The sequence below is a fragment of the Pelodiscus sinensis genome, chromosome 2 (assembly GCF_049634645.1).
Source record: "Pelodiscus sinensis isolate JC-2024 chromosome 2, ASM4963464v1, whole genome shotgun sequence".
NCBI classification, from domain to species: Eukaryota; Metazoa; Chordata; order Testudines; family Trionychidae; genus Pelodiscus; species Pelodiscus sinensis.
The window spans coordinates 232,404,457-232,429,258 of record NC_134712.1 but is presented as its reverse complement, the minus strand read 5'-3'; the positions used below and the strand labels follow the sequence as shown (position 1 = coordinate 232,429,258).

The window sequence follows — 24,802 nt, the reverse complement described above, 5'->3', positions numbered from 1 at the left end:
AGTCCAGCCCCCCGCCCTCAAGGCAGGACCAAGCTCCGTCTACCATCCCTGACAGATGTCTATCTAACCTGTTCTTAAATATCTCCAGAGAGGGAGATTCCACCACCTCCCTTGGCAATTTATTCCAATATTTGACCACCCTGACAGTTAGGAATTTTTTCCTAATGTACAATCTAAATCTCCCCTGCTGCACTTTAAGCCCATTACTCCTTGTCCTGTCCTCAGTAACCAAGAGGAACAAATTTTCTCCTTCCTCCTTGTGACACCCTTTTAGATATTTGAAAACCGCTATCATGTCCCCCCTTAATCTTCTTTTTTCCAAACTAAACAAGCCCAGTTCATGAAGCCTGGCTTCATAGGTCATGTTCTCTAGACCTTTAATCATTCTTGTCGCTCTTCTCTGTACCCTTTCCAATTTCTCCACATCTTTCTTGAAATGTGGCGCCCAGAACTGGACACAGTACTCCAGCTGAGGCCTAACTAGTGCAGAGAAGAGCGGCAGAATGACTTCACGAGTTTTGCTTACAACACACCTGTTGATACAACCTAGAATCATATTTGCTTTTTTTGCAACAGCATCACACTGTTGACTCATATTCAACTTGTGGTCCACTATGACCCCTAGATCCCTTTCCGCCATGCTCCTTCCTAGACAGTCGCTTCCCATCTTGTATGTATGGAACTGATTGTTCCTTCCTAAGTGGAGCACTTTGCATTTCTCTTTATTAAACCTCATCCTGTTTACCTCTGACCATTTCTCTAACTTGCTAAGGTCATTTTGAATTATGTCCCTATCCTCCAAAGAAGTTGCAACCCCACCCAGTTTGGTATCATCTGCAAAATGATCAACTCAAAATGGTATCAACTCAAAATGGTGCATTATTTTAAATTAGTTTCAAAATAAGATACGCAATTTGCATAGCGTACACCTACACAGCAGCATTATTTCAGAATAACTGACATTATTCCAAAATAACAAAATGCACATCTACACTACAAGCCTTTATTCCAAAATAATATCAAGCTAAAGGACTTCTTACTCTGACTCACGGTAACCCTCATTGCACAAGGAGTAAGGGAAATCGAAGTGTTCTTCCCTCAACTTCCTGTTGTGTAGACAGCGCCAAAAGCCGCATTAAACTATTTTGACTTACTCTATGCAATTGACATAGCCGAAGTTGCATAGCTTAAGTCAATTTTAGCCCTGCTATGTAGACATACCCTAAGGTGCTGCACGGCCATTTATTGTTTGAATTCTCCCCCCCAAAAATATAGAGAAATTCAGATGCTAATAACACTGCTCAGCAGGTAGGATTGGCATTGAATGAAGTATTTTACTGAGGACCAATCTTTCGTTTAATCTTTTCCATCCACGTGATTTTTTCCATCCACGTACAGAATACATTTTTATGTGCAGTGAGGCATAGGCAAATGTGCACCACCAGTAGAAAATAAAAGCTAACTGTGGGTTCTCAGCTGGGCGGCATTTGAATCTCTCCTTAGCAGCCTCACAAGCGCATACCTTATGGTAAATACTGTTGAGAACAGGAATTAATCCTAGATTTGAGCTTTCTTCTGTCACAATTTGCCATGACACCAAATCAGACACCCACTTATCTCCTTCTGATTATAGTCCTGATCCTACAATCCGATACATGTGGGAAGCCCCCTGTGCTCTTACAGAACTTCATTATTAGCCACAACCCGTGAAGATTAAAATAGCAGGTTGAGCAGTGCTCTGGTAGTGAGGTGGGAAGAGATCTCATATCCCATCCTTACACTGCACCACTTTAATTGCTGGTATGACAAGGAAACGCTGAGACAAACAATCAACAACCTACAGATGCATAAGAAAAATATCACAAGAAGGAGCACTCCAAGATCACCCGCAGGAGCCATTGGACAAAGAGGATGTCAGTCCAATAATAGTGATTGCTTCCACAAACATCATGGCAAACCCTGTGGAACACCATCTTGCCGATAAGGCAGCCTAGTGAAGTGATCCACCATCAGTGATCCACCATCAGCTGCAGTGGACTTCACCTCCACTTACAAAGATAGGAGCCTCAGGAGGAAGAAAGGAGAGCAATGAGGAAAAAAAAGCCTGGAGAAAAAGGATAGAAATGTGGCTCTAACTCAAGCATATGACCGGCCAAAAGGGGCAGAGGGAAGACAGGGTACAACTTAACTGATGGGCTATGCTGGTGCAGCTAAAGGTAGCACTAGTAGGAATTTGGTAAGTCAGCCTCTTCTGAAATCAAGGACACACATAAAAGAGTCTTACTTATGAATTGACAATGACATCTAATAGAATAAACGTATACAACAAATGGTCTGGTAACACTTTATAGACTAACAAAACAATTTATTTGGGGTCTGGACATCCTAAACTCAAAATTCCGGTCATCTGAAGAAGTGGGCTGTGCCCACGAAAGCTCATGATACTATCTACATGTTTTGTTAGTCTATAAAGTGCTACGAGACCATTTGGGTTTTTTAAAAATTTATTCTGTACAGACTAACTCGGCTACCCTGAAGTATCTAATAAAATAAATGTCACAGCCGAGTTGTTGGGGGGGGGGGGAAGTGCGTGCACCTATGTGATTTCTTCAGGTTGTAATTTTTTTTATATCACTCTTTACTGATGTGTATTACTTTTACGTAGGCAATTTTTTCAGTGTCCAGAGTTACAAATGTCAGCATTTACTTGATCAGCATGGTTTTATTGGCTTGCCCACTCTACTGATATGAACAATTCACTCATTAATATATTAAAACACATGATCAAGATTACAAATTGTTTAAGGAGTTTTGACAAACAAGTCCCTTGGTGGTCTTGAAGCTTCTGAGACACAGATGGATGAGGTACAATTTTATAGATTCTCTCTCCTATTTGAGTAAAGCTGCTGAGGTCTAAAGTAGGCTTTAGTGCAAACAGGGGACATTGTCAGACAGTAAAGAGACAATTGCCTGTGTTAGCACAACAATTAATTTTGTTTGCTGAGCACCAATCTGTCTATTTGTTACCAGGAATGTGCTAATTATTCCTGCTAATTACATGCAAAACATTCATTATCACCTATATGTGGAAGAGGGCCCCTCAGGTTTCAGTGACAAATTAATTACTGTGTTTTCCTTCTGAACATATTTAGATTGTTCCTGTTATTATCTACAAAATAAATTGGTTAGCAGGAAGCTTGTCTCTCAAAGACGTTCTGCAAACAGAAAAGTAGTTGAACAAATATTGTAAGCTAGTTACTTTTCCCTTTTTTTTTCAAGAAAGCTATTTTCTGAAACTGTGGTAACTATGACATTAATTTACAGATTCTTAATTCTAATAAAGTGTACTATGTTATGTTCCATTATGTAGCTGCTTTCAAAAAGCAGCACTTCGGGCATTTACAGTATAGAACAAAGGAAAAAGCCAGGATGGATTCAACCAAAAGAAAGAATATAATCAACACAAACCCACTGGTCAAACACCACAGCCAAATACATTTCAGACTCACCCTCATAGTCTTAAAATCAATAGTATGTGAATAAACAGGAGGAGGTAAATGCCTGTAGCTATACAGAATAGTGATAGAAATGTAGCCGTGTTAGTCTGGTGTAGCTGAAACAAAATGCAGGACTATGTAACACTTTAAAGACTAAAGACTTGTTAGTCTTTAAAGTTCTACATAGTCCTGTATTTTGTTGTAGCTATACAGATTTTCATTACCAAATCTCTAGTTCAATAGTCATTTTTTCCATGTCCTCTCTGTACAAGCACATGAATATCCCACCTCCAAGTATGACCATACTACAGTGGTTGAGGGGGCAGGAAAATGTAACACTTTAATTATGCAAGTATAGTTAAAGTGGCACAAATTCTGTTTATAGATAAGGCCTTAGGGACAGAAAGAGGTTAGGATGCCAGGAGCCTTCACATAGCGTACAGTCATAGACATTATCTAGATGCTCAAAATGAGCTCTGTTTGAGCAAACCGGAATAGCCATACCCAGCCAGTCACTGAAGGAGGACACAGGAGGAGGGACAAGCAGGATCAGAGGATCTCCACTAAATAGAATCTCTAATCCTTCACCCCATTCCATGCACTGAGGGGGATACCAGTCCCATGGTTCCTACCCATTGTCCACTCTGCAGCCTACGGAGAGAAAATGTCTTGTACCCCCAGTGATCCCAAGTGCCATTTAAGTTGCCCAGGCTGTTTTCTGGGGGCCATGTTTTGGGTGTTGTCTATATGACATATTAGGCCATATTTGAACAGGGTTGGGTGCACTCAAGCTGGCTGACAGGATATTTGAAAACAACCGTTCCTGGGCTACACTTACTGGAAAGCTGTGGACAGCCTGGAGCAAGCTACCTCGAGTACTTCCAGTTATAATCAAAGAGTGTTTGACATCATCAGCAGAAACTGAGAGGTTTAGTAAAATGAACTTAATATAGAAGTATGAAAGAGCTTCCACAGAAAAAAACAAAGGACCATAATTATCGTTAGAAACTTCCATCAGATGACACAGATTTATCCAAATTATTATAATACACTAATCATTTCTCTTGCAAAATTGTAGGCATGGCCTTTTTAGTGATCACATGCTCTCTTTCTAACCCTTTCTTGTTTATCACTTGTAAAATATTGCCATTTTAGTTTCATTGCAAATATTATGACCATATTTTCCACTGCAGCTGCCTACAAGTAGGAACCTAAACCAACTAAAATTTCCACATCATGCATCTGATTAATTGGGTTTCAGCCGATAAAAGCTTATGCCCAAATAAATGTGTTAGTATTTAAAGTGCCACGGTACTCCTCAATATTTAAAACTATTTTGAGGCACCTAAATAAAAAGTAGCCTGACAGTCAAAGGTATTGAACATGCATAATTTCTCCTGATGTCAACATTCCTATTATTTAGGTCTCCAGAGATACATATATAACATTATTGGAATTTATTTTAAAAATATATTTCATGATGAGCACACTAGATAATCAACATCTGTATACCGTAAAAGTCAAACTAAGTAATTTTGGATCCATGCAAAAACTGTACTTATCAAAGCTAATTTAAATCCTACATTTCCATAACATTTACCTAACATTTACCGTCTAAATATTCCTGCATACAGAACTCCTATAGCAATATTGTATTTGTTCACATTGTAGTTCTTAAAAATGGATACGTATTTCCTGGCTAGAGATAAAATAAGGCTATCAAGAAAATATTCAGTACAACATAATATATCAGTCTCAGGCAAAATTTTAGAAAGGGACCTACCATAACTTGTTGTGCATAATCAGCACTGGAAACTAAATAAATGACTACTATTTGATTATCCACATAATTTTAAAATAGTTTGAGTGGTAGTTGGCTTATTTCCTACTAAATGGGATTACGGTTGCACAACAAGTATGTTTTAAACAGGAACAATATGCTTCTGGTGGCACAAAACTCCTGGAATTTTGGGGGGGCTAGTTATTTTTTTCCTTACACTATGTACTCCGAACTCTCCATTCTCTCTAGAAGAGTAGCTCAGATGAACATTTCCTGTTGGGGTTTATATGGCCAGTTGATACTCTGGAGGCTCACTCCCCCATCCTTCTACATAAATGAACATTTAACAGAAAGGGTAAATACATTAAGAATAAATGGTAAATAAGGGAAGAGGAAGTAACTTTGTAGATAACTTGAGCAGGTAGTTTCCTGTATATGTTGTGGAAGATGTGGATCTTGAGGAGGAAGAGAAAGAGAGAGTCTTTGCAGTCCAGCTCATGGAAAAGAATTCCGTGTACACACAGCTTCCGGGAAGAAAATGAGGAGGCTGTTGTGAAAGAAGTGGACAAATAGGTCAAGTATCCGAAAAATAAAGGTCACATGGCAACTGCAACTAGTGACTATGCAGTGGCCTGTGTCCTAACTAGGACATGCTGTAAATACTATATAACACTTCACTGTTCACACCAGCTCAACCTTACTGATTCTGGATCAAAGTCAAGGCACCCATCCTTACTTCAAAAACATCAATAGACTAGACTGATTCTTTTCCTATGGTGGCCTTTCTTCCACAGAGCACTGAAGCAGCTACAATCAATTGGGACAAAGACTGAGGCAGTCTCAGTGGAAATCAAGCCATTTACCACCAAAGATGAGGCAGCGTTTGTGCTAATTTCGGGCATAATACAAGATGCATCTCTCTAATTTTTCTCACCAACCAAATAAAAGCAGTAAAATACCTACTAAGCAATGGTTTCCTCAGTGACAGACACCAATCAACAACAATAATGATGACTTAGAGCCATCTTCAGACAGAAATCATTGTGTACATTAGTTGTGCACCTAAATAGTATGGGGATAGGTGCAGAAGATGGGTGCATTTTATATCAGTTAATATTAAAGCTAATATTATCTTAACATGATCTAACAAAGCATTTTTTCCTTTTTCCATGGGTCTTCAGAACCATCTCTGTTGTTTTACTCTCATATGTTGCTGCATCATATTGAAATGAACACAAGTACTTAGGAATAAATGAGCAAATTCATCTGTCATCAGCCATGAATCCACAGACCTACAAAGTAATCATTAAGAGACCTACACTAAAGAAGACGTTGTTTAAATTTTATCAAGTCAGACAAAGTAACTGCCTACTCACAGATAATTAAATGTTACATTCTTAACAGTAGTAGAAATTCTCATCTTCACTCCCATAAGTCTACCATAAGCAGATAAATGGCAGCATCTGCAGGAGAGAGAGAGAGATTTTATTTTAAAGGTGACATTCTAGTATAATAAATGAGCATAGAGAGATTATAGCTCCAAAAATATTATTAAATTGTATGTTGACAAAAATTGGATCAATTCTCATGCACACCCACACATACATCCCAAAGAATCTGGTTGTCAGATGCCATCACAGACAGGGCCAAGAGAAGCCTGCCGGTTTTGGTTCTTATGAGCTGTTCTGTTCTGTATAGGATTCTCTCTGCATTCCTCATGGTAGAGTTTGAGTCCTTAGTGCATTAGCAATGTGACTAACATCTGTCACGTGTTTGTTCGTTGTTCGTGTCTAAATCAAGCAATACGTAGTGGGATTTTGAAAAATACAGTTAAAAATCTCTCTCAGTGGTCTTTGGGGAAGGGACTGCCTTTTTGTTGTGTTTACAGGACCTAATGCAATGGGCATGACTTGAGTCCCCAGTTTGGTGATCTAGCCAAAACTGCTATACAGATAAGAGAAAATAAAAGTGTGGAATTACTTTCAGTGAACAGCTATGAGAACCATACTACTATTACTTTAGCATGGATATTGGGAAGTTTGCAACAGCATTCTTTGAAATTTACATGACTTCAAATATAGTGAATGACAGATGGGTGAGGTAACATTTTTACCAGACCAAATTCTACTGATGAGAGAGATAAGCCTGAAGGAGATACCATCCATCTATTCCTTTATGTTGTCTCACAGAGGGGAAAAAAGTCAAACAATAACCATCCAATTCCTGGAAGGCAATCTACTCTGACAACTCTAACTATCATTCTGCCCTGATAGGCTACCAGTCAGACTGCAATAGACTGGTTCTAAATGCTTAAGAAAATGAAGGTTTTTATTTTAAAAATGTTTAAAGAGCTGTACTCTGTCTTCACACATCACATAGCATTACACATTTCTGTCATAATATACATCCAATCATTCCATTGCGCATTTTATGAGGATCGCCTATTAATCTGTTACCTCCCCAAATAAAATTGCATCCTGAACAAGACATTGCCATGAAACCAGGAGATGTTACAGGCTTCTATAGGGGCCAGAGCAATTGGTCTGGGTTGCGTCACACAAAATAAACTCATGGAAACCTGCATCAGTTTTATCTTTATTGTTCTCTCAAAAGCATGGTCACACATACGGAGTGAATGCTTGGTGGTATGGGTTAACACAGTTGTGTTAACATCCAACTATCAAAGTTACGGCTGCTGTGACAGGAAGTGGAGTGTACTGGAAAAAAAACATGACCACACAGTGAAATACAGCGTATAGGCATAGAGTAAAGGTTATACAGAATTATATATGTGCAACTATGGAGGCTTTTGTGTAGGCAAAGAGGGAAGGTTGCTGTGAAAAGAATTCTGCTTATGCTGACAGGAAAGCCTTTGGTTCTGTTCACCCTGAATCTTGATTAGATATTTCAGCATCTCGGTTTGGTCTTCCATGTGCTTTAGCATGTGCTCAGTGGCTTCTGTTCTAGCCACTAGCAACTGGATGTGGAGCATGAAGCAAGGGAAGAGATGCAGGATTAGTTGCTCTATTGCAGTGGGATGAGCAGTGAAGTAATATGGTGTGTTGCTCCTCTCCCTGGTCATTTTTGTTTCTGGATGCAAGTGGGGAGAGCCCAGCTCCTTATGCAGCCCAACTCTGTGCTGCCTTGGTTCCAGCAGCACAGTTTGAGGAATGGTTTGGGAGAGTGTCATACCATGGTAATGTTAAAATAGAAGTCCTGCCATGGAATCTCTGTAAAAAAATTAGTAAGTACATCAGGAAAAGGTTCAACACCATCTCAACAAGATTCTATTAATATCTGAGTGTACATCAATGCTCTATTAGTACACATCACAGTCTACGCAGAAATTAGCCAGTGCACAGAAATACAGCTGCCAGTCACCCTGCATGGCTCTCCACCCCACTGCAATAGAGCAACCTACCAACCCACACCACTACCTGCCCCAACCCCTCTCCACTGCAATAGAGCAACTTACTGCCCTACACTGTTGCCCCACTCAAACCCTTCTCCCATCTGCAGTAGAGCAATTTACCACTCCATGCCACTGCCTCACCCCTAGATGCAAAAGAGCAACTTACCTCCCCACACCACCACCCGCTTCACCATCCCAGCTATAACAGAACAACTCACTGCTCTGTCCAGCCCACCCATACCCTGCTGCAATGGAGTAAATAACCCTGCATCTCTTCCCTTGCTTCATGTTCTATGTCCAGATGCTGAGACTCCCCATGAGCCTCAGAGCTTGAGAACAATTCTTGCCTGCCTGCCACATCAGTTGACCCCACAGTGAGGTCTACTTGTCTGCTTCAACATCTTCATCAAGAACTTCTGCCTTCAGGTTGACTCCTATCTCTGCTGACTCTGTGCTATGGGAAGTAGCCCCAGGTTCCTTGGCTAGGGTCCCCACCCAGGACTGTGTCTAGTTCTTTATAAAAATGACATATTTAGAATGCGGCATCAGACCTGCTTGTTTGCCTCCTTCTCCTTCTGGTATGCCTGTGGAGTTCCTTTGTCCTGGTTCTGCATTGTAGGGTGTCTTGCTCAAACCCCTTCTCACAAAGGGCTCAAGAAATGTAACCGTACGTGTCCCATTTCCTATGGGGCACTCATAGTTGTGATTGCAACAATTCTTTACCCCACACACTGATAAGATCCAAAACCTCTAGGGTGCTCCAAGAAGGAGAGAGACTTGAGCAATGGCCATCTCTGTTTCCCTGGGAAGATGCCATGAGGAGCCCTAAATCCTGAGCCAGACAGCAGGAAATGGATTTTTAAATTCCTGGGGTTTGCGGGGGGGTGATGCATTTCTGTTTACTGGCTTATGTGGTTGCAGAACAGCGGAGTTCAAAGCACCGGCCAGAGTGGCTAATCGCGCATTGCAGGAAACATCCTGGAGTTCAATAAACTCAAAAGAAAAAAACAAAACACTGTAATACATAATTGTTGACAGAAGTCCCTTGTGGCGCTGGAAATTTTTGTCACCAAAACTGAGCATTTTTTCACAATGCAATATGAATGCTCTCCCAGTAGAGATGCCAAAAAAGGGAAGTTTGGTGACAAAACTTGCCATTGTAGAAAAACCCTCTGACTGAACTGAATACGGATAGTCCCGATATTCTATAGCCCTTAAATGTTGCATAAGTACAGGCAGTCCCCGGGTTACGTACAAGATAGGGACTATAGGTTTGTTCTTAAGTTGAATTTGTATGTAAGTCGGAACTGGCTCCCGATTCAGCCACTGCTGCTGAAACTGACCAGGGGCTGACTACAGGAAGCTGGAGGCAGAATTGCTCTGCCCCCAGCTTCCTGGAATCAGCCACTGATCAGTTTCAACAGCAGCTGAATCTCGAGCCTGGGACAGAACAGCTGGGCTGCCACGTAGGTCCCTGCAGGACCAACCCGGCAGCACCCCAGCTGCTCTACCCCAGGGTTCACAACAAAAGCCTGATCTGCTGGGGGGGGGGGGGCGCACTAGCTGCACACACACCCCCCCCCCCCAGCAGACCAGGGACAAGGGGAGCAAAGCCGCAGCGGTGGCGGGGTGCCGCGCCTCTGAGGCTTTGCCAGAGCAAAGCTTCAGAGGCGCGGGACCCCTCCGCCTCCCCGGCTTTGCTCAAGGTGTCCCTGGTCTGCTGGAGATGATCCCCAGCAGACCAGGGACACCCGGAGCAAAGCCGGGGAGGCGGAGGGGTCCCGCGCCTCTGAGGCTTTGCTCTGGCAAAGCCTCAGAGGCGCAGGACCCCACCGCCGCTGCGGCTTTGCTCCCGGTGCCTTTGGTCTGCTGGGGACCGTCTCCAGCAGACCAGGGACACCGGAAGCAAAGCCGCAGCGGCGGCGGAGTCCCGCGCCTCCCCGGCTTTGCCAGAGCAAAGCCTCAGAGGCGCGGGACCCCTCCGCCTCCCCGGCTTTGCTCCGGGTGTCCCTGGTCTGCTGGAGACGGTCCCCAGCAGACCAGGGGCACCCGGAGCAGCTTTTCTCGCCCCGGAGGTCGAGGTGGTGGGACTGCTGCGCTCTGGGCGGTCCCGCTGCCTGCGAGCTCTGGGGCGAGAAAGCCCCATTCGTAAGTGCGGATCCGACATAAGTCGGATCCGCATAAGTCGGGGACTGCCTGTAGAGGCAGAAAAATTTCAGACCAGTAGCCATGTTTGGCTTAAACATAATACCTTAAATTTCACTCAACTATTTTATATTCAAGGCACAAGTTATGACCCACATATTTCATTAAATCTATTTAATTTATACCAACATTCATTGCCCCCTTCTGTTTCAAGGGAATGGAAATACATACGTTATTGTGGACAAAATTGATATTTCTTATGGGAATAAAATCCACACAAGAAGAGAGACAGATTTAAGCTTAATCTTTCTTATTATTTGATAAGAAGGATTTTCTGGGTAAAGGTACAAGTCATTTGTAGTTTCGATCATTCTAGTATGCAGTTCCTTACCTCAGAGTAGAAAATGTTTTAAATATTTAACAAATCAGGCTAATTATATAGAATAATTGAATCCTTAGTATAAAGCCTGAGAGACTTCATTTTTCTAACGTTATTTGTTGCTGATGTGAATACCAGGACGAGAGATAAAAACTACAGACTTGTTAATACTAAGACAGTAAAAATTGCTTTTAGTTTTGAGCAAAACATTTGACTCGGGATATACGTTAATTATTAAGTTACATTCTTCCCCCACCCCTGCAAAAGTTATTTTAATTGCTACTTTATGCCTAATGTGTGTTTTACTTAAGAGCAGGAATGTCATTCTATTTGAAGCAATGTTCAATAGAACTAAAAATTGCTCAAAGGGAGTGTTATATTGATAAAGCATTTTCTAGTATAATTATATCACATCTATAATATTTCATAGGATTTCTGAGGTAACCTTCATGTAATTTTACAGAGACAATTGGAGGTTCTAATCCAAAGTGTTAAAAAAATCTAATGTGGGGGTAACTTTTGTTTTTTAAATACTAAGTGATTTAATTCAAGGCAGTGAGGATGAGTGACATTAGTAAGAGCTATTTGTTGCCATGAGAGCTGCCATTTTTAAACTATTATGATTATTTGCATACATTTACATGCATTGAAAGCAATCCATTCAGAACAAACAAGGTCCACTTTATGAAGACAAACTTGCAGCGTATGATTGAGTGACAGCACAATGGCTGAATTAAACTTTATTAGTCTCCTCCATTCATTGACTATGCTCTGATGACAGAGGGTCAGTAAAGGATGTCTTAGGTCTCTCTGGCCAGTTTTATTTTTTTGATAAACCCGATGGCTGCCATTATTGAGATGAGGGAATGCACTGAGTAACTCTGTAGTCTACCAAAACCTCTGATCTTTAGAAGGCAATGTGTACCAAGCTTTCCAAAATACTGGAATGAGCAGGAAAACTGGTTTAGCAAAAAGACTTACATAGTTCTCTTAACCAGTTCAACATTAAGACATGTCTGCATGCATTCCTAGTGCCTGTGACAATAGCAACACTTCCTTTCAGCCTAATAGGTCCTGAGCCCCATCTTTTGTCTGCTGATTAACTGCTCTATTCAATGACCAAACCACTAATTGCATGCTCCTTATAGTTACCCTACATTACTGTAAGAATTAATGAGACACAATTACAGCTCCCAGAAATCTCAGGCCCAGCCAACTGCAAAGCACTCCAACTGAATAAGAACTCCCCAAGAATAAAGAGAAAAATTCAGTCCATTGTTCACAGGAAGCAGAATGTTTTTTTGTTAAAAAATTGTATTTATTTGAAGCTGTTTTATAATTAGGCCCTGGAGAGGAAAAAAAAAGGGGAGAGAGACTAGAGAAAGGACTTGGGAACCAGCATTCATTGAGAAATAACAGTGTATGTTAAGAGACACACAGACACTTCACATATGAGAAAAAACATGAGGAATGAGTGCATGAAATAATAGTATTATGAATAATACAAACATATACATCCAATCATCTGTTTAAATAGAGCATGTGGAAATGTAAGAGAACCATCTCCAATCCTACATTTGTCCATGGTACTTGAAATATGTGCAATTTAAACAAACACGTGACACATCCCAGATTACAGCACTGTTTTTATTTCCCTAGCCTACAATCTAGCAGGCACCAAGACCTACGGTCATTAGCTACGAAATAAAGTCAGATGGAAATACTGGCTTAGTTGACCATTGTACATATAGACTCTTCTCCTAAATGTTGTCATGTCTTAAAAAGTTGGAAATGACTATTAATAAATTCTGGGCACCTTTAATTTTTGTTGTCAACAGCCAGAGATATCCAAGGTCTCAATGCCCTTAGATGTGTTACTTAAAGATACTATTCTTAATTTCTCCAATACACTAGGGGGGAAAAAATCAGTCTTTTCCTCAACATTAAGTTAATGAAGTCTTCCCTTCCCACCAATTTATCTTCAACATATTTTCATCAGATTATCCTGAAATTCTATTTATAAAATTCACTTATTTCAAAGTCACCAGATTCTTCAGATATAGCTTAAACATAAACACTGAAATGTTAAAAGCCTGAGTAAATGCCTTTCAACATAACAACCGCCCAAAGATCACAATCAAAAAAAGGATGTCAGACATCTATCCTACGATACTGCAGAATTACAACCTTGGGGTACATCTACATGGCACACTTATTTTGGAATAAGCTATTTGGAAGATATATTCTGAAATAGCTTATTTTGAAATAGAGCGTCCATACTACAGGGAAGCCTCAACATTAGTCCAAGGCAGGCTCCCCAAATGTGGGCATGCTATCTCGATTAAGAGCCCCAGGAAGCACTGGAGAGAAATTACTTAGAATGGCCCTGGTCAGGAGCTATTTCAAAATAACAGCAGTGGAGAGTCCACAGTGCTGCTATTTTGAAATAGCTATTTCAGAAGAGGAGCTGTTCCTTATGGAATGAATTTTACAGAAGTTGGAATAAGCCACCTGTTATTTCAATATTATTTCAGAATAACGGAATTGCTGTGTAGACACTCACATTGTTATTTCGGTGCAGTGTAGACGCTCCCTTGGTCAGAGAATATGTTGTTCTCTTTCTCTCACAAGTGTACAGAAAAATTCCTATCAGTTATAACCTATTTACTAAAGCAACAAGGAGTCCTGTAGCACCTTATAGACTAACAGATGTACTGGGACATAAGCTTTCATGAGCAAAGACCCACTTCGTCAGTTGCATCTGACGAAGTGGGTCTTTGCCCACAAAAGGTTATGCTCCAATACATCTGTTAGTCCATAAGGTGCTACAGGACTCCTTGTCACTTTCGCAGATCCAGACTAACACGGCTACCCCTCTGATACTTGACAACCTGTTTACTGTAGCAGTGGCTTAGATTTGTAAAAAAAATAGTGTTCTTCTGATACTTTCACATATTGATATCACCAAAAAACTCTTTGCGAAGCAGATTTTTCTCACTGTGGGGTACTGAATCATGAGGTTGGACCACTGTGACCTGGCATGCTCAGGACCTGACCAGTTCCAAATGAGGGAGTTTGCCAGACCAAGGAAGGTCAATTCCACCCCTCTGCTGATGGACTCTGAGCTCTCCGGGGTCCATCAGCAGAGGGCTCCCCTCCCGATAGCAGGGCCCTGCCACTGAAGAGCTCCCAGATCCATCACCCTGGGACTGGTGGGACCACTACTGCCCTGGGGCCAGTGGGGCTGCCACTGCACCCAGAACCATGGGACTGCCAGGGCCGACGGAGCTCCACTGCTTAGGGACTGCCGGGGTTTGCTGCTCTAGGGGGTGCTGGAGCGCCTACTTCCGTGCCAGCTGCTCAACTTCTAGGGCTGTCTGGTGCAGGGGCTCTTTGGTCCAAAAACATCCGTGGTCCTGCCAGACCACAGATGTTGCCAGACCAGGGAGTCCTGGACGAGAGAAGTCCAACCTATACTAGTATTGGTGGGGGATCCTCTTGGCTACTGTATAAAAATCTGCAATATCTCGGTCTCAGAACAGGAGTCATTATCTGCTGACTCAAAGAGTTTGGTTATACTAGAGGCAAATGGTGTGGGGTCAGTGGCAGCAAGGATTAAACCTGAAAGCATAAGCCTCTGTTGCTTGAGTTAAAAGACCCAGCTCAGTTATCCAAGGCTGCAGCTGACACATCAGTCTCAATGTGTCCCTACCACCAGTAAAGGGGGACAGAGTGCCATAGTGAATGAATGTGGGTAGCCTACAGCTGTAAGTTTGACAGTATTATTTAAAATAGGTCTCCCTGGTGATAGAAGAGAAATTCAGTCTCCATATTTTACTATCACATTTTTGGTGCACACCTCTCTGCCTTTCAAGGACCAAATATAGGACAAGGCTAAGGGACACAAGAAATACATTCCTGCAGAAGGCTTTAAATGTTGTCAGATTCTTTCCATTAGCACAAACATCATTTTCTGTAACCTCAGTTTCAGCAATCATCATTTCAGATGCAAATAGTATATGATCATCATCATAAGAATGAGCTAACACCAATTTTATACGGGCTTATGATGAGATTGATTTTTAGTGAGGTCCATTTTCATGCTGAGAAATAGAGTCCTGTCTGCTAAGGCTGTCAATTTTAAGGCAGAGACATTTTGAGAACACAATGCCATCCATGTAAAACTGACCTAGAACATCTTTAAGAATGATTTTTAAAGATACCTGTGCATGTTGTAACTGGAGGCCAGAAAAGATCTCCCAGACCTGATTCTATTTCATTCACTCTGCTTTCCCATAGTGTAGTTCTACTCACTTCACAATGGCCACTCCTGATTTACATTGCTGTATGTCAGCAAGATTAGAATCAGCCATAAAACATGCAAAGCAATGGGGCAAAAAATGCCCCTGATCCTGCAACTAATGATGTGTCAGCTTAGCTTTCTGCACACAAGTGATTCAGTTAAATTCAATAGACTACCCATGTGTGTAAAATTAAGCATGTTTGTCAGTGCTTGCAGCATCAGAGCCTATTTCCTGGCAAACTATTGATCTAATCCAAAAACCCTTTCTAGTGTAGATAAGTCCCTGAATAGATTAGTAGTTTATTCTGAAATAGGCCCTGAGCCTGTAAGCACTAACACCCACCATTAACTGGTATATTTATACCAGGAAACTCTCCTTGTGGCAATGTATCTTATGCTGGCAAAAATATAGTTTTGCCAGCATAGCATATGCCAGTTCCTCAAATGAAATAATCCATACTGGCAATAGGACTTTGGCATAACTAGTCACAAAAAACCATATCCCAACCTTCATTGTTATATAAGCTAAACTTAAGTAGACCAGACTAAAGTCTTTCAGGTGAGAAATCAAGTTCTGTACTAGTCATGATATGAACCTGAAGCCTCTCCTGACCTGAGAAACCCTTTTGCTTTTAAGAAGATCAGATCATATCATCATATAGCTCAACTAGTGTAATCTCTCACCAGCACTAAGGTTAGTGCTATACTATTTTTACCTCTTACCGAGCAGGTGGAAATACCAAGGCAATCTGCAAGCCAGGTCTAGACCACTTTTGCAGCTAAGAATGATCATTTATACTACAACAAAATTATAAAAAGTGGAAGTATGGGAAATCCCAGAATTTTCTATTTTAATTTGTAGGTAATTTTTTGATTAAACAAAAAACAAATTCTGAAAATATAATTATGGAATGGTATCTCATTTTAAATCAGCTATGGTGAACTTTCATAAAGATAACTGGATAGAGTCCCTTTATTTAATTCTATTATGTATCTGATGTCATTTCTAGAGGAAAACAAGGAGCTTGATGGATACAATGTTAAATCCTGCTACAGCTATATGCTGTAAATTACTCTCATACATTAGCTTCAGAGACCAGATTGTTTTTAAATACAAGATTTGCATGTATATTTGCAGGGCTAGAGTGTGGCATTAAACAACCCCCCTATGGCTGAGAGAGAAAGGCCTGGATAGAGTCTCAGCAGGAGATCCACAGGAGATTATATCTCAGAAGGCATGATCCTCCCTCCCACTGCAGGCCCAGAGATTGTGGACAGTACTGCATAGTTCTTTTAAACTATTCCAGTGTGATCTTTGCCAGTGTTTACTTCAGGATTCTGTGGAAGTAGGAAAGGTCTACCCTGCTGCTGCTGCTGCCTCCTCCCTGTCTCCTTTGAGGCAATGTATTTAGTCCAGGGAGGGATTGCAGCCCTCCTGGCCTTACATGGAGTGTGCAGTTGGGTGAGGTAGATTGAAAGCTGCTTACTCACCTTTCCCTTCTTTCTTCCCAGTGCCACAAGGACTGTGCATACTCTGACATACCCTCTTCAGCAGAAACCTGGCTTTTTACGGTGTCCAAAGGCTTCATGAGATAGGCATCAGAAAGCTAAGTGGAAAGTCTTGTAACTAGAATAACAATAATCATGAAGTGTTGGGGGCCACTGATTATTCTTTACATGACTGTTCACTATCACAACCACTAGTGTGCATCTCTTGAGTTACAAGTAACGGTCAGTAATTTAAAAGGAAAGTCTCCTTTGTCTGGACACACAGTACAGACAGTATTTTCAGCAAAGCAAAAATTGACAGGATTCATGTGCTTAGATCACTTTTGAAAATGGAATTCAACACCTTTGAAAATTTTACTCTACATTTACCAAAAAAAAATGTTTATTTTTTTCTAGAACTTCTATTAGCTATTCTACGACTCAAACTACAGTGGCGCTGTGAGGAGTAGATGAAGATAGCTTAATATGAACCACTAATTATGGAAAATGTAAGGACTGATCCTGCCTCCATTACCTGTAAATCACTCTTACTCTCACACATAAAGCTTGACTTCAAGGTGGCTAAGGACTGAAAAATAGAAAACACAATAGAGCTTTGTGGAGGTGTTTATTGAGAACAATGAGAAAAATTAATGCTACAACTGAGGGATGGTGGTACTAGAGAAGTTTCCTTTGTGATGTTGAGATCCTCTATTTACTCCTTTTTTAATTCCTTCCCACTTGTCATCATTACTAAATGCATTTCCTTGCAGATTCCAAGGTCTCTTCAACAGAAAATCCTATTTAAAAAATAATTACAGATATGGCAAGGTATTTTGAATTTCACTAACTAGATCCAGATAGGGGATAAAGGAATAACTGTCTGGCCAGTCAGTCACTCCATATACTGCAAGAGGTAAATATTATTAAACAATTGCATAGGCTTACTGACAGGTAGCTAATTTAGGACAGTAAACCAGTGGAATGATTTTAAAGAGAGAGATATGTTAGACTTCATAAATATAGCTATGTTTAGTTTCTTGTCTCATGTCTCCTATCCTTATTCCATGGACCAAATTCAGCCAAATGCAGCATAAAGTAAGATGATGCACCTTGAAAGTCTCTAGATCAAATTCAGCAGTGATGCAAATTCCATATTGGGTGCAAGGTGGTCATAAAATGGATTGCAAGAAGAACGGCAGCATGACACCTACCAATATTGACCCCAATTGATTCCCCTCTCTCCTGCACCATTTTTATGGGGCAGTGTAAATCAGTTATCAGTGGAGTTTTGTCGCATATGAGCGTGAGAGATGAACTAGGCCTTTGCAATTCAGTGTATGTGTGTTATGACAGCTGTAACTTATAGTACAAAGGGAAGGGAACTGAAGGAGATATCAGCAGAAGGGGATAAGATTAAAAGAGAGCCCTCTTCTTCTATAGGGTGTATTTGGTCCCCAAAATAATTAGTTGTAAATTAGTCATTTTGTACATACATCCTAATGAAGAGGTGTTAGGAATGCAGGTATGAAGGAAAGCAAGTGGGAGTAACAAGGATTAAGAGAGTTCTATTGTGAAAGCAGCAAGGGAAAAGTAGAGCTTGAGCTAGGAGGAGTCAGTGCTGAGGGAGAACTGGAAGAGAGAATATCTCTGTTCTGATCAAGGCACCAACTCTTCAAGCATCAGTGCCTAAGTGTAGAGACATATTTCCCCTGGAACTGCTATCCTGGCTCACTGGTACACCAGGCAGCTGTGATAGGGAACTAAGCACCTGCACTAAGATATTTGTACTCAAGAGTTTCCCAGGTGCCGTTGCCTCAGCTCTGAGGCAAACCCAAGCAGAAGCCCCAGAAGGCCCTTAACACATTGACGAAGGTTTAAGGAACTTGAAGAGTTTAGATCCCACCTCACATAACCTACAACTGCGATCAATGTGTGAGACTTTCAAAAAGACACACTAGTATAAATGCACAGTATATAAGAAAAGTAGAAGCAGTAGTGAAACAAATCTCAGGCCTATCCAAAACTCAGGATGAGGACATCTTCCATGTTTCCTTCTTCAAAACTGCCAGCCCTTTTCCACACACACAATCTACTATTATATTTGAGAGAGTCTATCTGTCCATCTGTGAGTCTGTTTGTTCAAGAACTCCTCCTAAACAGTAAGAGCTAGGACCACCAAATTTGGTATGCAGCTTCCTCTTATCATAATTTAAAGGTCAGGGTTTGGTTGTGCCAGGACGATGGCATGTGTGTGGAATGTGATTGTTTCAAATTAAATAAAAAGGGAGGGGTGTTCTAGCAGGGACTGTTATACTGAAGAGTGGTCACAGAGGGGCAGCAAATGCTCCTGCGCTGCGGAGCAGCTGATAGCAGACAGCATGGCCCCTGCCACTCCTGGCCTGTGCCTGGGGAGAAGCCAGCAGGTGGCCTACATGACCTCTGCCACTCCTGGGCCAGTCTCTGGGAGAAGCCTGTGGGAGAAGCTGGTGGGTGGAAGCCAGGCTGCCCCCGCTACCCTGACCTAAGCCTGGACCCGGACCCAGCCAATGCTGGGTAAGTATTCTAAAATGTTATATACACATCAGCAGCTGGGAAAGGAGAATCATAAGAAGATGACACAGACCACAGTATTGTTGCTGTAATGTATTTCCATTTTATTATTTTGTTCTGAATAATTCCAAATTAATTCTGCCTATTGTAGAAATACCATAAGAGAACATGTTTCAATTATAGAAAAACAGGTTTGGAAACTTTGTGCATATCAATATCAGAATGAAGACTGTTACAGGGCTTAGCAATGCACAAATTACCAATCAAGTTTAAGTGAAATTTGCTTAGTGATATTGATCTGTGGAAGGTTGGAGTGCAGGACTCAACAGACTACTCCCAGCTGCCCAATGGCCTCAGGTGGAAGGGATGGAGATAGCCCTTCAGCGCCATCAGGAGCACCACCTCCCAGGGCTCTAGCGGTAATTTAAAGGGCCCAGGACTCCAGTTACAGCAGAGCTAATAACATCTGGGAGCACAGGCCCCTTTAAATTGCTGGGCTCCAGAGCAGCTGCCCGTTTTGCCCCTCCCTCCCTCGGCAGCCTCCACCAAAAATGGTGGAATGACAAACCTCATGACTGAAGCCCACTATCTGTAAAATTTTCCTGAATTGAAATAATGTCCAGGTCCATGTCTATAATATATGATCCCTCTAGCAGCAAGCTGACCTTTCCACTCTAGTCCCCACTTCATATTTGCCATTCTTTCGAATAAAAATCCTAAGAATACACCATAATCATTTAGCAATGCAAGAGGTTTGTACTTGTTGGACACAGATGGTACTACTAAACCTGTAATATAGTTGGTGCTATCTGTCAAAGGAGATGCTTCCAGCTGAAACAGACAGACTATACAGGGAAATATTGTATTTTGAACTCTAAGTTTCATTTTAGCTTACCTCAAAGGGAAATCAGTAGTTAATACAGGAACCCATCAGACAGGTTTTTGGAATTTATAATTTATTTGCATTCTCTACTTTCACACTGTCCAGTCGTTAAATGTCAAATACTAGAAAAAAATTAAAAAAGTTAGCTGTTCTTATCACAGAAATGTCAAAGTAAACAGTATAAAATCATATTTCCGCTAGTTAAAATTGTTACAAAAAAAATTAGGGCTCTGCCTTATTTTACTTTTCCCCAGAATATATAAACTCTTGTAATTAAACTTTTCACCTTTCCAAGTAGCTGACTGTGTATTCCTGCACAGTGGGTGGTTTTCTCTGCAGAAATGTTGACTTGGAACAATATACAAAGCAGAAATCCCTGAATGGAATTTATGGCTAAATTTAACCATGCATATTTTTAATAAAATTTGCATATCTCTCTTGCAACATTAAGAAAAAATAAGTCTAAATTCAGTTAATTGTAACACTATATTGCACTGTCAGAGAGAAATAATATGAGATTTGAAGTTATAATTTCCATATTTATTGATGGTGTGAGAGAAATCTGTGCAAATATTCCTGGTGCTGCCTTAAAGAGATTTCAAGAACAGGAGCATATTAATCTTTCACATGGCGTTTAGATATGAAAAAGGAATTTCTCCTATTCAAAGATGACAGAGGGCAATTATAAAAGTGTTGATGGAGAGCCTCTGGAGTTCTGGAAAGCAACAGCTCTAACCACTCCATCCCAGAAAAACTTAAAAAACAACAAATAATCTAGCAGCACCTTAAAGACTAACAATCCATCCCAGAACCAACAGATCATGTTAATACAAAGAGTTAATTTGTGTGGGGTAAAAAATGCTTTTTAAACCTTTAAACTGCTAGTGTTGAATAAAATGTCTTTCCCCCTAAACAGGTTAATCAGTGTCAATTTCCTGATGCCAGTTTTTTCTTTGATACATTGCCACAGCTTCTCTCTTTACTTTATTCTTGAAAGCAATTTAGCAGACAGTAATCAGTAGCACAGAAATTCTCTCCTTGCACCCTCTTCTCATACTGTTTGCTATGTTTTTAAAAGGGTCCTTCCCACAAACCAGCTGACTATCCTTTAAACCCTTCAAAAATTCTGAGTTACACCAATAACTAAGTTCTCAAGTATCAGATCTGCAAAAACAAGAAGTCCTATGGCACCTTAAAGACTAACAGATATAGATAGATTTTTATTATATATCTATCTATATCGACAGGGCTTGCTGAACCGCGGCGAGCCCTGCTCACCAGCCGCGCTGTCCAGCGATCTGCGCATGTGCAGATCATTCTGCGTATGCGCAGATCGCCCAAACCTGACTCTTCCGAGTTACAATCTACTCACCACGGGAGAGTAGATTGTATTATTTGTCGAGCCCTGTATATCAATAGATCTATTAGTCTTTAAAATGCCACAGGACTCCTTGTTGTTTTTACTAAGTTCCCAGTAATACCAATATAAATGTCCTGACCTGGCCTACACTTAAAATGTAGGTCAACGTAGCTAAGTAAGTCCAGGCAGGGAGTGATAGATACACACCCTTGAGCAAACTGTTATGCAGACCTAACATCCAGGACGTACACAGGGAGGCTGACAGAAAACCGCATCTGCTGACCTAAGGTGTGTCTACACTTGCACTGACTTGATCAACAAAACTTGTGTCATTCACAGGCTTGAAAAAAGAAAACATGAATGACAAAGTTTGCCATGACTGGTGAAAATGTGAATGCTGCTTTGTTGGCAGGAGCATTCTCCTGCTGCCAAAGCAAAGGCACTCCCATGGGATGGAAGTATTTTGTGGGCAAAAGTGTCAAACAAACAGCTTTTTCATATGCTGACTTTTCTAGTTACCTTCAAAGAGGTAGTGCTCCTAGAAGAGAAAAAACCTTTCCATTTGCATAGGCTGCATCTACACTCTGGAGCTATGCCCGTATATCTATGGTGTTGTAGCTATGGCTCTGTGGTTTCCATAGTGTAGACGTTTTCAGCACAGCTATCCCCACATAGGAAGAGGGCTAAGTCGCTTTTATAACCAGTGTATTTGTGTCTACATCAGAGTTTTTATTGGTGTAACACAGGGATCAGCAACGTATGGCAGGCATGATATCAGTGGCACGCAAGATGATTTTGAGTGGCACACTGCCACCTCCTGCTCCGGAAGCTGCACGTGGTCAGGCTCGACCCTCTCCCCCAGCCTCCTTATTCCAGCGCTGCTCCCAGGGAGCTGCAAGTGCCAGCACTGATGCACTGCCGGTGTATGCGCTGGGAGCACAGGGATGTGGTGGGCAGGAGTGGGAGTGAAAGAGGATGCAGCACACACTTGAGGCTACTGAGAGAGATTAACAAAGTTGCTAAAATGTAAGTAGGACTATTATTGTCTTTAAAAAGTATCAATGGCACACAGATCGTAAATAGAAGTTAAATCTTGGCACGCCACTTCTGAAAGGTTGATGACCCCTTGTATAAAACTTTTTGAGATAAAAAGTCATCCACTCTACCAACTGTACAGAAACTCTGTTTAAACCCAGCCGTAGCCTTTCACAGGTAACCTCCTCTCCAAATTTGCTTTCTCCAGCTCTGGTCTACACTTAAAAACTTAGGCCAACATAGCTATAGTGCTCAAGGGTGTGAAAAACTCCACACTGCTAAGCACAAACCTTAGCTGTGGTATAGATGCAGATGATTAATGAACAACTATTTTCTTCAAAACCATTGCTCAGGGAACACAGCATTCTTATAGTAATGGAAAACCTCTTCGATCGCAGTAGTCTGCATCTAGACTATGGGGTCAAAACAGCATAGCACTATGTCGCTATATCACCAGGGCTGTGTCTACACTGGGCCACTTATTCCGGAAAATCAGCCGCTTTTCCAGAATAAGCTGCGAGCTGTCTACACTGGCCCTTGAATTTCCGGAAAAGCAACGATGCTCTAATGTACAAAATCAGCCGCTATTCCGGAAAAACTATTCTGCTGCCGCTCGGGCATAAGTCCTTATTCCGGAACACTGTTCCAGAAAAGGGCCAGTGTAGACAGCCCAGTAGTCTTTTCCGGAAAAAAGCCCCGATCGTGAAAATGGCGATCAGGGCTCTTTTCCAGAAAAGCGCATCTACATTGGCCACAGACGCTTTTCCGGAAAAAGGGCTTTTCCGGAAAAGCAGTCTGCCAATGTAGATGCTCTTTTTCCGGAAATACTTATAACGAAAACTATTCTGTTTTAAGCAATTCCGGAAATTCATGCCAGTGTAGACACAGCCCAGTAGTGTAGACTACTTAGTTATTTTGCTGTTTGTCAAAATTAGACCAAATCCCCAAACAGGAGGTATATAGACAGTGCTCAAATTGTGGAAGTGGAAGACTGTGGTACACTTTTAAGGTCCAGCCACAAAATAAGCTCCGCTCCCATGGATCACCAAATGAGACATTGCTCTCAACAGATTGTGCAGGTATTCAAAGTGTGTGTGTTTGTTCTGTGGGCTCTACAAGCTTAGCTCCCTCTGGAATGAGCAATGTACTCATGGACTCTTCTTGGGCTCAGGTCCTTCTGGACTAAAAAGAGTCATGGTATCTCCCAAATGCCATGCATCTGAGTAGTCAAAATAGCACATCATTCCCAGAAAATTGTGCAGATTTGTGACCCACCTTTTCCTTTATGTGAAGAACTGAAATAGTCAACAGTGTTGGTATTTAAACCATCATTCCTGGACATCTCAGTTAACAATTCATTCAGATGAATGGGGCAGCTAAACTTTCAAGACTTGTTGCTCAAAACATCCTGCACACTTGTGGCCCTCTGCAATCTGTTATACTTGGTTCACACTTAAGTTTTCAACTACTACCACTATGGATTTATTTTAAAATGAAAGGTGATATTATGGAGAACAAGATGTCATCTCTCTCCATATGTTATGCATCAGATAAATCCAAAGTCCTGTTGTAAGCAAGATCTACCATCTGTGCAGTCCTGCTGCACCCAGTGAGTTTCACAGTCATAAGTATATTCCCACAGAGATTCCATTGAAGGATCAGAGCCTTGTAAGTTATACTGATACAACAGAGATTTTTACAAAGTATTATACACACACAGGGCTTGTCTTCACTACTTGCCAGATCAATGAGGCAGCAATTGATCCAGCACAGGCCGATTTATCAAGTTTAATATAGACATGGTAAATCGATTGCCAATCACTCTCTGGTACACTCTGGTACTCCCCCTCAACAAGAAGTGCAAGGGGAGTTGATGGAAGATCACCTCCTGTTGATACACCACAGAAAAAACACCGTAGTAAATAAATCTCAGTACGTCGACTTCAGCTACACTATTCATGTAACTG

The 24,802-nt window shown here is 41.3% G+C and overlaps 1 long non-coding RNA gene across 1 annotated transcript; it reads right to left on the bottom strand.

Moving 5' to 3' along the window:
* Positions 1-630: 630 nt before the first annotated feature.
* LOC112547442 (uncharacterized) lies at positions 631-23,590 on the bottom strand. The gene is made up of 3 exons (XR_003091183.2): positions 20,453-23,590; positions 6,654-6,740; positions 631-5,824 (listed from the first exon to the last, which is right to left on the bottom strand). It is a non-coding gene; the product is annotated as an uncharacterized LOC112547442 (long non-coding RNA).
* Positions 23,591-24,802: the final 1,212 nt, after the last annotated feature.